The sequence below is a fragment of the Rutidosis leptorrhynchoides genome, chromosome 2 (genome assembly GCF_046630445.1).
Source record: "Rutidosis leptorrhynchoides isolate AG116_Rl617_1_P2 chromosome 2, CSIRO_AGI_Rlap_v1, whole genome shotgun sequence".
Classification (NCBI taxonomy): domain Eukaryota; kingdom Viridiplantae; phylum Streptophyta; class Magnoliopsida; order Asterales; family Asteraceae; genus Rutidosis; species Rutidosis leptorrhynchoides.
The window spans coordinates 353,747,344-353,762,435 of NC_092334.1; positions in this window are offsets into that span (position 1 = coordinate 353,747,344).

Consider the following 15,092-nt stretch of genomic DNA (forward strand, 5'->3'; position numbering starts at 1 on the left):
AAAATAAAGGTTTTGGTTGTTTTAAAAATGAATGCAGTCTTAGAAAAACGTCTCATATAGAGGTCAAAACCTCGCGACGAAATCAATTAATATGGAACGTTTATAATCAATATGAACGGGACATTTCAATAGGCACCCAAACACGGTCATGAAAGGTTTTAAGTCCACGTGAGTCATCGACTAGGTCAAATTTTCGTTTCGTCATAAGTTCAGATTTAACATGATTATCTTCCAAAGCAACGGTTTGAACAGTTTTCAATTGGTTAATTAAATCTGAAGCAATACTTAAACGCAGGAATTTAACATTCTCACTAGACTTTTTGCGACTTAAAGCATCTGCGACGACATTTGCTTTACCCGGATGGTATTTAATTTTTTTAATCAACTCTTGCCACCGTCTGTAACAACCCAACCCGTTAACCATCCGTAAAAGTGCCATAAAATTTTTTTTTTGAGAGCCAGTTGAACTGGACGGCGTCCAGTTGTAAAAACCAGGACGGCGTCCAGCCATCTGGGACGGCGTCCAGATGTGCTGCCAGATTCTGATCAGTTTTACGTTTTACACACGGGATGAAAAACCCGCTTCCCGACACTTTTAAACCAACACACTTTCACAATATATTACAATAGGTTAAACTAAGAGTTTTTCATAATAAAAACCGAGTTTTACGACACCGGGCCCACATCGACCCAAAATACCACAAGTGACTATTTCGACCCATTAGTTTATACAAAACATAGACCGAGCATGGGATTGGGGACACGCTACCCAATCCTAAACAAATCCAAAAGCAAGTCTTCTAAAGCAACTACGTAAGTCCACTAGTCCCCGCGCTTACCCGAGCCACCGCATCCATGCAATCTAAAAAAATGTAAACAACGAGAGAGTAAGCTAACGCTTAGTGAGTGAAGATATACTACATACATATATATGTATAAAATGGACAAGCCACAATAATAATCAAATAGCGCATACCGAAGCATCCAAGTATAAGGCAAGCTAAACCTAGCATACCGTACGTTCACTAAGCACAAGCTAACAACACCAACAATATAGTAAGTTCGCAAACAACGTTGCGAATAATGCCAATAAGCTACAACCAGAAGGTTAGCTACATTACGTCAATACAACATTATACGTATACAATATATATATAACAACGCGTAAAACTCCCAAGGTTAACCATAACGCTATGGTGCTACCGGCTCGTGGTTTACACCATACGCAATTGAGTCATACTCTTTTATAGTGCTACCGGCTCGTGGTTCACACTCGATGCTACCGGCTCGTGGTTCACATCAATTATTTTATAGTGCTACCGGCTCGTGGTTCACACTCGATGCTACCGGCTCATGGTTCACATCAATTATTTTATAGTGCTACCGGCTCGTGGTTCACACTCGATGCTACCTGCTCGTGGTTCACATCCTAACACACACACACATTATAGCACTACCGGCTCGATGGTTCATACCATAACATTCACAAATAAATACGCCATATACACATACGTATAATTATTCCACTCACAATACTACCCTTCGCCATTGGGGTTATATCTAAGTCCGCATCACAATATTAACCCTTCGCCATTGGGGTTATATAATCCACAGCATACCGCGTGTGATAATGTACACACAAATTGTGTACCCCGCCAAAGGTGGCCAACCAAAATGCACAACCGTGCCAATTTGACCTATACACAAGTCCATCAAATCCACCTATATGTGAAGTGAGCTCTATAACCAAGAAACACTTCACCCCAACCCGCACCCATCCTACACATACATATGCACATAGGATATTAACACTCACCTTGTCGCCTTGAAGAATACTTTCAAGTAATCCGCAACGCGCCAAATGGAAAGTACCTATTCCATTATCACAAACATAACAACACAATTAGGGTTGACTTACAAACCAACCCAAATGACACCTAGTGCAATTTCGACCCAAATGCACTTCCAAGTACAAACCGCGCCCAAAACTAACCAATAATCACTAGCACGAGTGAAAATGGTCCTAACACACCAATTAAACCCGAACACAAGTGTTAAACATGTGACATACCCATTTTGACACCAAAACCCTAGTTTTGACCCATTTCAAAATTAGTTAACCAAACACACCCAAAAGTGTTCCAACACTTCCAAAATCACTAAACCTAGTGATTAAACTCACCATTAAACCCTAAACAAGGCCAACTCGTCAACCGACCCAAAACCCGCCAAGTGACAAGAATAACAAGTCACCATAAACCCATTTCATCACCTAAAAGGGTTTCACAACAAACTAACTCAAAACCCTAACTTGAATATCAAATTTAACAAATGAAATTCGGAGTTTGAGCTTACCAATACCACCACAACGTAGCTAGGAGCGAGATGAACAACTTTAGAACCCGAGCTTTTGCGAGAATCCGACTCCTTCTTCTCCAAATCAACCTCTCTCTCTCTAAAACCCTTGCTCTCTCACTAAAAATGGTTGAGAGTGTTTTGTTGGTGAAGATAGGGTTGAATGAGCTCGACCTTTGCCCATTTGTGGCTTAAAACCGGCCACCATGTGAAAAGACCAACATACCCCTCTAAAAATCTTGAAATCCCACAGCTGGCCCGACAGACACATGGGACGGCGTCCCAAATTCTTGGACGGCGTCCTGTCCTTCTTTGCTGGACGGCGTCCCGAATAACTAAAATGTCAGAAACAGAAATAGGGTCTTACAACTCTCCCCCACTTAGAATCGATCACGTCCTCGTGATCCTCGTCACTTAACCAAACGGACCACACTCCACGGTCCTCAACATAAGTCCCAATCCAACTTTCCTAGTCAACTCTTCCCAAGGAATCACCTTTAACAACTAAAATCGTCTCCCGCGATTTATCAAACCCACTATCCGAGCACTAAAACCATGCTCACTAAACATCGGGAAAACTCAACCAATCTCGGACCGAGATATCAACCCTTCAGCGTACCATTACATGTACAATGCTAGAAGCAACCAAGTCTCAATCCTAAAGTCAACAATCCGAAACGATGAAGACCGATCCAAACGAATCCTTATGGATAACACCAATCACTAAACATCCCTTGTAGTGCGCAATACGACCCATACGCAACTACCGTAACATCATAACAAACGGTTAAAACCGATAGCGCCCAAAATGACTATGGCAATGCTAGTCCTAAGGTGTACAAAATCGGCTATTGTCATACCCGTGACAACATGTGAGCGAAACACGGCTATCGCATCACAAATCACACCTCACGGTCCTCACGACCCCACCATCGGCGTATAAAATAACCGATAGTTCCCACAACACAACTCAAGAATGGTACTCTCATTTCCCACCGGTACTCGCATTTCCCGATAATGTTATGCCATGACGACGTAACACTACTCTCCTGATGACGTCAGCGGACCGCGAAGGCCATGCTTCACCAATCTCAACACCGGATGAAGTCAGCAGACCCGAAAGTCATGCTTCACCGATATATCACCTCGCTCATGATGAAGTCAGTGGACTCGAAGATCATGCTTCACCAATCGCATACTCCCATGATGAAGTCAGCTGACCCTAAAGGTCATGCTTCATCAATCACATACGCACTTTCGGCCTCAAACAACGATTAGTGCAATATCTCGCTCTGTTACACTATAGTGAACCCTAGCGGATACCACTAACCATCCACAATCGAGAAAGAACCACCTATATCGAACATAGGTACCAAACAATAATTCTCCAAAAGAGAACCCGACTCACACACATCCCTTAACCGAGGGATTTTACCTTGCTCGCCAAACACGTCCATTATCTATCAACGAGATTCACCAACATACCACCTCAGTGATAATTTACAAATCCAATATCATAAGTACAAATTAACAAAAATTGTACTCTACCACAAATCGACCCAAACTGTGTCTCGACCAAATTTCTGATCTACCAAAAGCATCATCCGAAATCTCACACTAAACCTTCCTCATGCGGGAGTGTAACTCCCCCACTTGGAACTACGTTCCAATATCCACAACTTGTACAACCGTACAATGCTACCAAAGGTAGACTTTGCCAACAACTGGGTTCACACGACCCATCACCATTCCTTGCTCCAACCTTGAGCATACGAAGGATTTTAACCTATCCTTAAACACTTCAAACGAAAAGTGTACCACAAATTACACAACTACACTCTCGCAATCATCCAATTGCTATAGCTTGTCAACTTCACCTAGTCACTCATGTACTTAAGGGTTTCACCTCGGTACCCTAAGTGCAATGTAACCACAACCCAATCGGAGTCTAACACCACGCTAGTAGGTATAAAAGAGGCACCTGATGTCGCGTCATGTAGACTCCATTACCAACATACATCGAGATTCAAAACACTCGATCTCAAGGGTTCCAACCACCCGACGAACCTCACGGTTCACCAATCTCAACACAAAAGCGTACACGCGCTTATCAACCGAACACCAAAACCCATTTCCATGGTTTGGTAGAAACATTTTCCAAATACTAAGGAATGCTTGGTTAAACCAAGTCTTAAGCCCTTCGCCCGATAATCCAACGTCGCCATAGGATACTTCCATTAGGAACGTCACCCATAACAACAATATGCACAACACAAGGCATTTAATCAACTCAAACGCAACGGCTCATAATAAATAATCAAAGGACATATTTATTAAAACGAAACGTACCTTAACGTCTCCTTGCCGCACCCGTCCCTGCTAACTTGGGACAATCCTACTTACGATGTCCTTCTTCTTCGCAATTAAAGCACACCATGACATCACCTTTTGGTACCGAACATTCCCAAGACTTGTGGCCCCTCACACCACAATTGTAACATCTAGCCGCACTAGAATCCGGTATACCCGTTCGCGTACCACCCGTGCTCACACTCGGACCCTTAGTCCTCTTACTCGGAGCACCATAAGAAACAACCCTTCTCTCCCTTGAAGGTTCACCCTTCTTCGATCATGAATACGACTCGAAACCTCTAGCCGCGGCGAATAACTCCGCAAACGGTTTCGCCTGAACTCTGCTAATATTACTCTTCAAGTCATCATTCAAGGTTCGATAGAAATCTTGCATCAACAAATGATCATTACCCAAATACTCCGGGCAAAAACGAGCCTTCGCCATAAAGGTCGTCTTGAGAGTATTCAAATCCATAGACCCTTGTCGCAAATTTCGCAACTCATTATGCAATTCCCACAAATCGGCCGAAGTCCGGAACTCCTCGAAGAATTCCTCCTTAAACTCGTCCCACGATAAGGCCATAAACGCTTCACCGCCGACAAGATCAATCTTACCATTAAACCAATCCTTCGCCCTACCCCACAACAAACTAGTAGCGAGTCTCGTCTTTTCCTCGGGAGGGCATTCAATTGTACGAAAACACCCTTCAACATCCGAAATCCATGTGGTGCTAACCAAAGGATCTGGTTTCCCGTCATACATCGGAGGTTTAGTTCTCATGAAGCTCTTAAGACAATGCTCCATTTCACCACTATTTTGAAATTCGGAATACCTCCTATCCATTTCTTCTCGAAATGCACTCATTTGCTCCGCAACGGCGGCCACAACTCTAGAGTTGAACTCCTCTTCATTTGTCTCGATCTCGTTTCGCGTCGTCATTCTAAAGAATGCAAAACGATTAGTCTACGAACGTATAAAACCATATGCACAACACCGCCCCATCTTGCTCGACACTCGTGGTACATCACTTGTTAAACACGATTTTCACCCGTAATAAGGTTTGCAAGTCCTTATTACGCACACACATCGTATCCCCTCGTTAGTACAACGACTATCTTGCTCGATGATATTCGCAACGCAATATAAACACAAACATAACCCAATCGTATATTAATAATATCCACGTATTAATATACACTTAGTCCACCTATCAATTAAGGCACTAACCAAATACCCATTCCGACCCGTAATCCTACAAGTCTCGCAACAAATAAGCACACACAACAGTCTAAGTCTAGGCACCTATCTCAAGTCACCTAAATCCCTTAGACCATGCTCTGATACCACTTGTAACAACCCAACCCGTTAACCATCCGTAAAAGTGGCATAAATTTTTTTTTTGAGAGCCAGTTGATCTGGACGGCGTCCAGTTGTAAAAACCAGGACGGCGTCCAGCCATCTGGGACGGTGTCCAGATGTGCTGCCAGATTCTGATCAGTTTTACGTTTTACACACCGGTGAAAAACCCGCTTTCCGACACTTTTAAACCAACACACTTTCACAATATATTACAATAGGTTAAACTAAGAGTTTTTCATAATAAAAACCGAGTTTTACGACACCGGGCCCACATCGACCCAAAATACCACAAGTGACTATTTCGACCCATTAGTTTATACAAAACAGAGACCGAGCATGGGATTGGGGACACGCTACCCAATCCTAAACAAATCCAAAAGCAAGTCTTCTAAAGCAACTACGCAAGTCCACTAGTCCCCGCGCTTACCCGAGCCACCGCATCCATGCAATCTAAAAAAATGTAAACAACGAGAGAGTAAGCTAACGCTTAGTGAGTGAAGATATACTACATACATATATATGTATAAAATGGACACGCCACAATAATAATCAAATAGCGCATACCGAAGCATCCAAGTATAAGGCAAGCTAAACCTAGCATACCGTACGTTCACTAAGCACAAGCTAACAACACCAACAATATAGTAAGTTCGCAAACAACATTGCGAACAATGCCAATAAGATACAACCAGAAGGTTAGCTACATCACGTCAAAACAACATTATACGTATACAATATATATATAACAACGCGTAAAACTCCCAAGGTTAACCATAACGCTATGGTGCTACCGGCTCGTGGTTCACACCATACGCAATTGAGTCATACTCTTTTATAGTGCTACCGGCTCGTGGTTCACACTCGATGCTACCGGCTCGTGGTTCACATCAATTATTTTATAGTGCTACTGGCTCGTGGTTCACACTCGATGCTACCAGCTCGTGGTTCACATCAATTATTTTATAGTGCTACCGGCTCGTGGTTCACACTCGATGCTACCGGCTCGTGGTTCACATCCTAACACACACACATTATGGCACTACCGGCTCGATGGTTCATACCATAACATTCACAAATAAATACGCCATATACACATACGTATAATTATTCCACTCACAATACCACCCTTCGCCATTGAGGTTATATCTAAGTCTGCATCACAATATTAACCCTTCGCCATTGGGGTTATATAATCCACATCATACCGCGTGTGATAATGTACACACAAATTGTGTACCCCGCCAAAGGTGGCCAACTAAAACGCACAACCGTGCCAATTGGACCTATACACAAGTCCATCAAATCCACCTATATGTGAAGTGAGCTCTATAACCAAGAAACACTTCACCCCGACCCGCACCCATCCTACACATACATATGCACATAGGATATTAACACTCACCTTGTCGCATTGAAGAATACTTCCAAGTAATCCGCAACGCGCCAAATGGAAAGTACCTATTCCATTATCACAAACACAACAACACAATTAGGGTTGACTTACAAACCAACCCAAATGACACCTAGTGCAATTTCGACCCAAATGCACTTCCAAGTACAAACCGCGCCCAAAACTAACCAATAATCACTAACACGAGTGAAAATGGTCCTAACACACCAATTAAACCTGAACACAAGTGTTAAACACGTGTCATACCCATTTTGACACCAAAACCCTAGTTTTGACCCATTTCAAAATTAGTTAACCAAACACACCCAAAAGTATTCCAACACTTCCAAAATCACTAAACCTAGTGATTAAACTCACCATCAAACCCTAAACAAGGCCAACTCATCAACCGACCCAAAACCCGCCAAGTGACAAGAATAACAAGTCACCATAAACCTATTTCATCACCTAAAAGGGTTTCACAACAAACTAACTCAAAACCCTAACTTGAATATCAAATTTAACAAATAAAATTCGGAGTTTGAGCTTACCAATACCACCACAACGTAGCTAGGAGCGAGATGAACAACTTTAGAACCCGAGCTTTTGCGAGAATCTGACTCCTTCTTCTCCAAATCAACCTCTCTCTCTCTAAAACCCTTGCTCTCTAACTAAAAATGGTTGAGAGTGTTTTGTTGGTGAAGATAGGGTTGAATGAGCTCAACCTTTGCCCATTTGTGGCTTAAAACCGGCCACCATGTGAAAAGACCAACATACCCCTCTAAAAATCTTGAAATCCCACAGCTGGCCAGACAGACACATGGGACGGCGTCCCAAATTCTTGGACGGCGTCCCGTCCTTCTTTGCTAGACGGCGTCCCGAAGGTTTGGACGGCGTCCCGAATAACTAAAATGTCAGAAACAGAAATAGGGTCTTACACCGTCGTTGATGCATATTCATTTCTTTCTGTGAGAAAATATACTGCAAACTCTTGTGATCTGTACATATAACACAATGGGTCCATACAAATAGTATCTCCACAGTTTCAAAGCAAACACTACCGCAGCCATTTTAAGATCATGCACTGGGTAATTCTTCTCATGAATTTTCAACTGATGCTAGGCGTAGGCAATTACTCTGTCTCTCTGCATCAATACACAACCCAATCCAGTAAATCAAGCATCATAGTATACCACAATATCATCTAAACCCTCTGGTAAAGCTAACACTGGTGCCTGACACAACAACTATTTCAACATCTGAAAAGCCTTTTCTTGTTCATCATTCCATCGAAAGGCTACGTCTTTTTGAGTCAACTTAGTCAACGGACCCGCTATTTTCGAGAAATCCTTGATATATCTGCGATAATAACCAGCCAATAATAGAAAACTCTTAATCTCAGTAGGAGTCCTCAGAGAATTCCAATTCATTACCGCTTCTATTTTAGATGGATCCACTTTGATACCCTCAGCACAGATAACATGACCCAAAAACTGAACCTCTCGTAGCCAGAACTCACACTTTGAAAACTTAGCAAATAGCTGTTCTCGTTTCAACAGATTCAAAACCTGTCTCTAATGCTCTGCATGTTCAACCTCTATTTTCAAATACACAAATATGTCGTCAATAAACACAATCACAAACTTGTCTAAAAAAGGACGAAACACTCTATTCATCAAATCCATGAAAATTGCCGGTGCATTCGTCAACCAAAACGGCATGACCAGAAATTCATAATGACCATACCTTGTTCTAAATGCTGTTTTTGGTATATCTGATTCTGCAACACGAACCTGATGATACCCTGACCTTAAGTCTATCTTTGAAAAGTATGAAGCACCCTACAACTGATCGAATAAATCATCTATTCGAGGTAAAGGATACTTATTCTTCACTGTACTTTTGTTCAACTCACGATAATTGATACACATACGCATTGAACCATCTTTCTTTTTCACAAAAAATACGGGAGCACCCCACGGAGACGCACTCGGTCGAATAAACCCACGATCTAACAATTCTTGAATTTGAGATATCATCTCACGAATCTCAGATGGAGCTAAATGGTATGGAGCTTTCACAATTGGAGTAGTTCCCGACATTAACTCAATCTTATATTCCACTTCCCTCACTGGAGGTAGAACTGGTAACTCATCTGGAAACACCTCCGGGAATTCAGAAACCACTAGAATATCGAAGACCGTTTTCTTCTCTTTCTTGGCATCGATAACATAAGCCATGAAGGATTCACACCCCTTAGCAAGTGACTTCTTTGCCTTCATCATTGAAATCAACGGAAAACTGAACCCACCTCGTTCCCCACGGGCCACAACACGGGTTCCATCGGTCAAACGGAAGGTTACAATCTTCTTATCACACTTAATGTGGGCTTTATGTAGGCTCATCCAGTTCATACCTAACACTACGTCAAAACTAGGGATAGACAGCACTAAACATGACATATCAAACGATCTACCATCAATTTCTATATTAGCTCCAGACACATATGTTGTGACTGGAGCATCTTACCATCAGCTACCTCTACTTTAACAGGCTCAGGCAGCACAGTAGCAGGTAACCCTAGCTTAGTACAGAAATCTAAAGACATAAATGTACTATTCGCACCAGAATCAAACAATATTGTAGCAGGTATTAAGTTGATTAAGAACATACCGGTGATCACATCGTCAGTTGCAGTAGCTGTCTCAACTGACATCTAAAAAGCCTTGGCCTCTACTGATGGAGGGTTCTTCCTCTTCTGCCCACTCAAGGCAGTAGACTCTCCGGCTAACGCCGAACACACACCTGACCCTACCCCGGAACTAACACTCTTGGACGGACAACTTGCTGCACGATGTCTAGATTGATGATAATTCCAGCATACACTACTTGGGAATGAGCAAGCTTGTGAATCGTGCCCAATTACACCACATCTTATACACTGCCTATTCACATTGAACACTGACCATTATGTGAAGATTAACAATTGCGGCACCAATCCCCTCTACCAGATCCAGAATTACTCTGACCACTTTTACCCTTTGATCTAAACCCGTCCGACTTCTTGGACTTAGATCCCGACTGACTAAACGCTTGTCCACCCTGATTCACCACATTACCAAACATCCTACATCTAGCTGCCTTAACATCACTTTCCACCATCTTGGCTAGCACAATAGCCTGGGATAATGATGTAGCTGTTCTCACAAAGGTTCTATATTCTGGTAAAATCACATTCACAAAATGCTGAATCCGAGATGATTCATCTGGCACCCACTGTTGCACGAATCTTAGCTTATCCATATACTTCTCCACCACCTCATCAATCTTCATTTGAGGCATCATCTTCGTTTCTAGAAATTTAGTTTTGATGCGATTCATATCAAAAGGATTGCAGTACTGTTCACAAACTTTCCCATAAAATTGCTCCCACGTGATCAAACTTACTTGTTCCCTTGGTATGCTTGATATTAAGGAATCCCACCAAACCATAGCCTGACCTTTCAACATCTTACTAGCATATGTAACTCAAAGCTCCGGTTTACACTGAAAGGCTTCAAATACCTGCTCAATTTCCCGCATCCAGTTAAGAGTTTCTGTCAGATCTGTACTTCCTGAAAACTCTGGGGTTTGCAATCATGGAAATTCTTGTAAGAATACTTTTTCAGAGGTTGAATGAACTGTTGTGGAAACAACGGCATTTGGTATTGATTCATCATAGTTGGATTTAGATAAGGATGAGCATTTTAAGGCAGTATATAGTATTGTTGAGGAAGCTGATTCTGCATCGGGTTCTGAAACTGTGTCTGGTTCACATTAGGAAATGTCTGGGATTGTGCTGTTAGGAATCCCGGTGGTGTATCATCATTTCTTGAATGTCTGGCCAACTCAAGCTCAACAACTTTGTCTTGAGCCTCTTTTAGCTTAATTTCTAACTCAAGGATGTAACTATTCTGATCATCATCTTACTCAACACCCTCATCAGGTGCTCTGTATGTTTTGGGGTTAGATGGGCCAGTTGCGTTTTTATCAGCCATTCCTGTGCTACAAAATAACTCACACAAAAGCTTAGTGGATAACAGTTAGTTCAAGCACAACTAACACATACGTATCCTACATTCACTTAACCCCCACCCCACTGACATGTTTGACTAGATACAAGGTTTGGGAACAATATACACGCATGTACTTGCTGCCAAACCTATGCTCTGATACCAACTTGTAACACCGGCCATTTTTTTTAAAACACATTGGAAGACTTATATATTAAAATCACAACATTAAATACATCACAACAGAAATCCACATAATTAAGTTTAAGTTTACACGACGGTGTTACTTATTACAAAATACATGTTACAAAAGTCCACATCAGAGTTCACACATCAAACATGTCTTCAATACTAGCACCCGTCCAAACTAGCAAAACCTAAACCTGCAAGGGTAGAAATGTGGGGAATTAGCATAACGCTAAGCGAATGGAATCTATCTAACAGATATCGCATAAGCACCACACATGAGAAAAACCTCACTAACATGCTAACAACCAACTAGCATACAACATAAACACAATATGAGGATCGACGGCTTGTACGGGCACATGACACTTAGCTGATCAGGCTAGTGTCTACTGATAGTCCTTCCCTATTGAATCAGTACACAGACAACATGAATGAACCCAACCTCCTTAAGCCTAGTTGACCTCATTCGGACTCTAACCTCCTCAGGCCTGGTTACGAGTCCCCAGCCTCCTCCGCCCCGACTAGTGTCAAATACAGTGCGCACATAGTACCACATAATCACAGTAAGCATGGAATCATCTAACTAGCATGGAAACCCTTATTTAAACATGGAAATATCACTAATTTAGCACATGGTAAAAGAATAAATCACAGTAGCATGACATGCTACTTAAACGCTATCCGAAGATAGACCCACTCACCGATTACCAGCTACAGCTCAGTTATGTTACTTCTGAGCTTCTTCCTTGTTCTTATCACCTGAGAACAACACAAATGAAGTCAATATACATATCTCAATTAATAGTATAATCAAATCATACTATAAACTAGGTCATAACATCATTTCATAAGTCCACAACATAAATCCATTCACTATCGTCAAACAAGTACGTGGAAAACGGGACATACACGCCAAAACCTATTTTCCTGCCCCAAAAACATTTAGATCCAGCTTTTTAAAAGTTCATTATTGAAAAGCACTCTTCAATATGATTCCAACAATATTTGATTCATCAAAAACTAAGTTACGGTTTGAAAGTTATGACCAAAACAAATTTCTTAAAATGCTGAAAAGACACACTACCCAACTCGGCAGTGTGTGTCATAGACACTTGGTCGAGTATGTAGACACACGGCCGAATGAGTGAAGACACTCAACCGAATGACTTTCAAAAGACACACTACCGAATGTGTAGACACATGGCCCAATTCAAAAGACACTCTGCCGAGTGTGTAGACACACGACCCACTTCCAAAAGACACACTACCGAGTGTGTTCTTGAGCTGCTGAAATTGAGAAAAGTGACGGGTTTGAGCCAAAAATCACCAAATCTCGACCGTATACTTGTGTTCAACCTCAAAACTTACCACATCTTGTTAATAAAACCTTTTGGGACATAAACCCACAAAATTCAAATACAAACAACAACGAATTGTATCAATTTTAACATCAAAACCCACTTTTATAAAGCTTAACCAAAACACCCATTTTGACACTAATTTGATCATGAAATTAAACAAACTTTACCTTGTTAGAATCACAACAACACAAGGAATGATTTGACACTAAAATCAAGCTTCAATTCGAGATCAAATGATTTAGGGTTGTTTGGAAGGAGGTGAAGTTAGGTGAGAGTGAGTGAGAGGAAGGTTCAAGAACAAATGAGAGGAAATAAGATGGTCATTTACTTATTTTGGGGTTAAAACCCCATACCCCACAACACACGGGTGTTTATCGGTTATCAGCTAACTTTAGCACTTAATTTGATAACCCTAACGGAGTCCAAATTAAATAAACGAACCTGTTCTGTGACCTTTGTCACAAACTGGTCGTAATCAAATAATAAAATAACACAATTCACATAATTAAAATAAAAGCATATAAAACACATAAAAAAATCCTGAGGGAAAAATAGTCCACTTACAACTTGCCCGGGTTTCAGTCTGTTACAAATCCACCCCCTTAAAGAGATTCCATCCTCAAAATCTGGTCTAGGTCAAACAAATGAGGGTAACGAGCCTTCATCAACTCTTCTGTCTCCCACGTAAGATTCGATTCCAAACTATGCTTTCACTCAATTAATACCATTGGAATCTGTTTCTTTCTCAACTTAGTTATCTTACAATCAACTATACGAATCGGCTCTTCCACCAACTTCTTACCCAAATCAACCTTTAAATCTTCTAATGGTACGTCTCATCTTCTACCTTACACTTACGTAGATAACACACATTGAAAGTATTATGAATACCAGCTAATTCTGGCAGAAGATCCAAAACCACTATTAGATCATTCAAAATCTCACTGATCGGAAATGGCCCAATAAACCTTGGCTAAGCAATTGCGAAAGACAAGGCATATGAAGACTTATATAGGAAACTAAACTCTAAAGAGGGAGCTAATGACATATGTAGGATAGCTAAAGCTAGGGGGTGAAGAAGCAGAGGCTTAGTTAACGTCAAATATATCAAGGATAAAGCGGACCAAAGTATAATGAAAGAAGACCTTATTAGGAAAAGATGGGAAGAGTATTTTGCATCCCTTTTCAGTAGGTAAAGACTCGAGCAGAACGGGGAACTCAATGAGGTTCGTGAGTATCAAAATAACTGTTTTTGCACGAGGATTAACCAGGAAGAAGTTAGATCAGCCCTACGAAAGATGGGGAGAAACAAAGCAGTAGGACCTGACCAAATTCCGATTGAGTCGTGGAGGTGCCTAAGAAGCGATGGGGTTAGATGGTTGACAAAACTTTTCAACACGACATTTAGAAGTGCAAAGATGCCTTTGGAATGGAGACTCGGTGAGGTTATTCTCATTACAAGAACAAGGGAGATGCGCAAATATGTAGTAATTACAGAGGCATAAAGTTACTTAGTCATACTATGAAGCTTTGGGAGAGAGTGATTGAGAAGAGGCTCCATCGCGAGACAAAGATTTCAGAGAACCAATTCGGTTTCATGCCAGGATGCTCGTTGATGGAGGTGATTCACATCGTTAGAAGCCTTATGGAGAAGTATAGGGAAAATCAAAAGAACCTACACATGGCATTTTTAGACTTGGAAAAGGCTTATGACTGTGTCCCGTGTGAGCTAATTTAGAAGACTCTTAAAGTTAGGGGTGTCCCAAGTAGATATATAAGAACTATTAGAGATATGTACGGGGGGCGAAGACTCGTGTACGTACGACGGTAGGAAACACTGAGTTTTTCCATATAGAGGTAGGTTTACATCAGGGATCGACCCTTAGCCCATATCTTTCCGCTTTGATCCTAGACGAACTGACTCAAAGGATACAAGATAACATCCCATGATGCATGATATTCGCCGATGATATTGTATTAGTTTCGGATTCCCAGGATGATCTTAACAGAAGGCTAGAGCAATGGAGGATCTC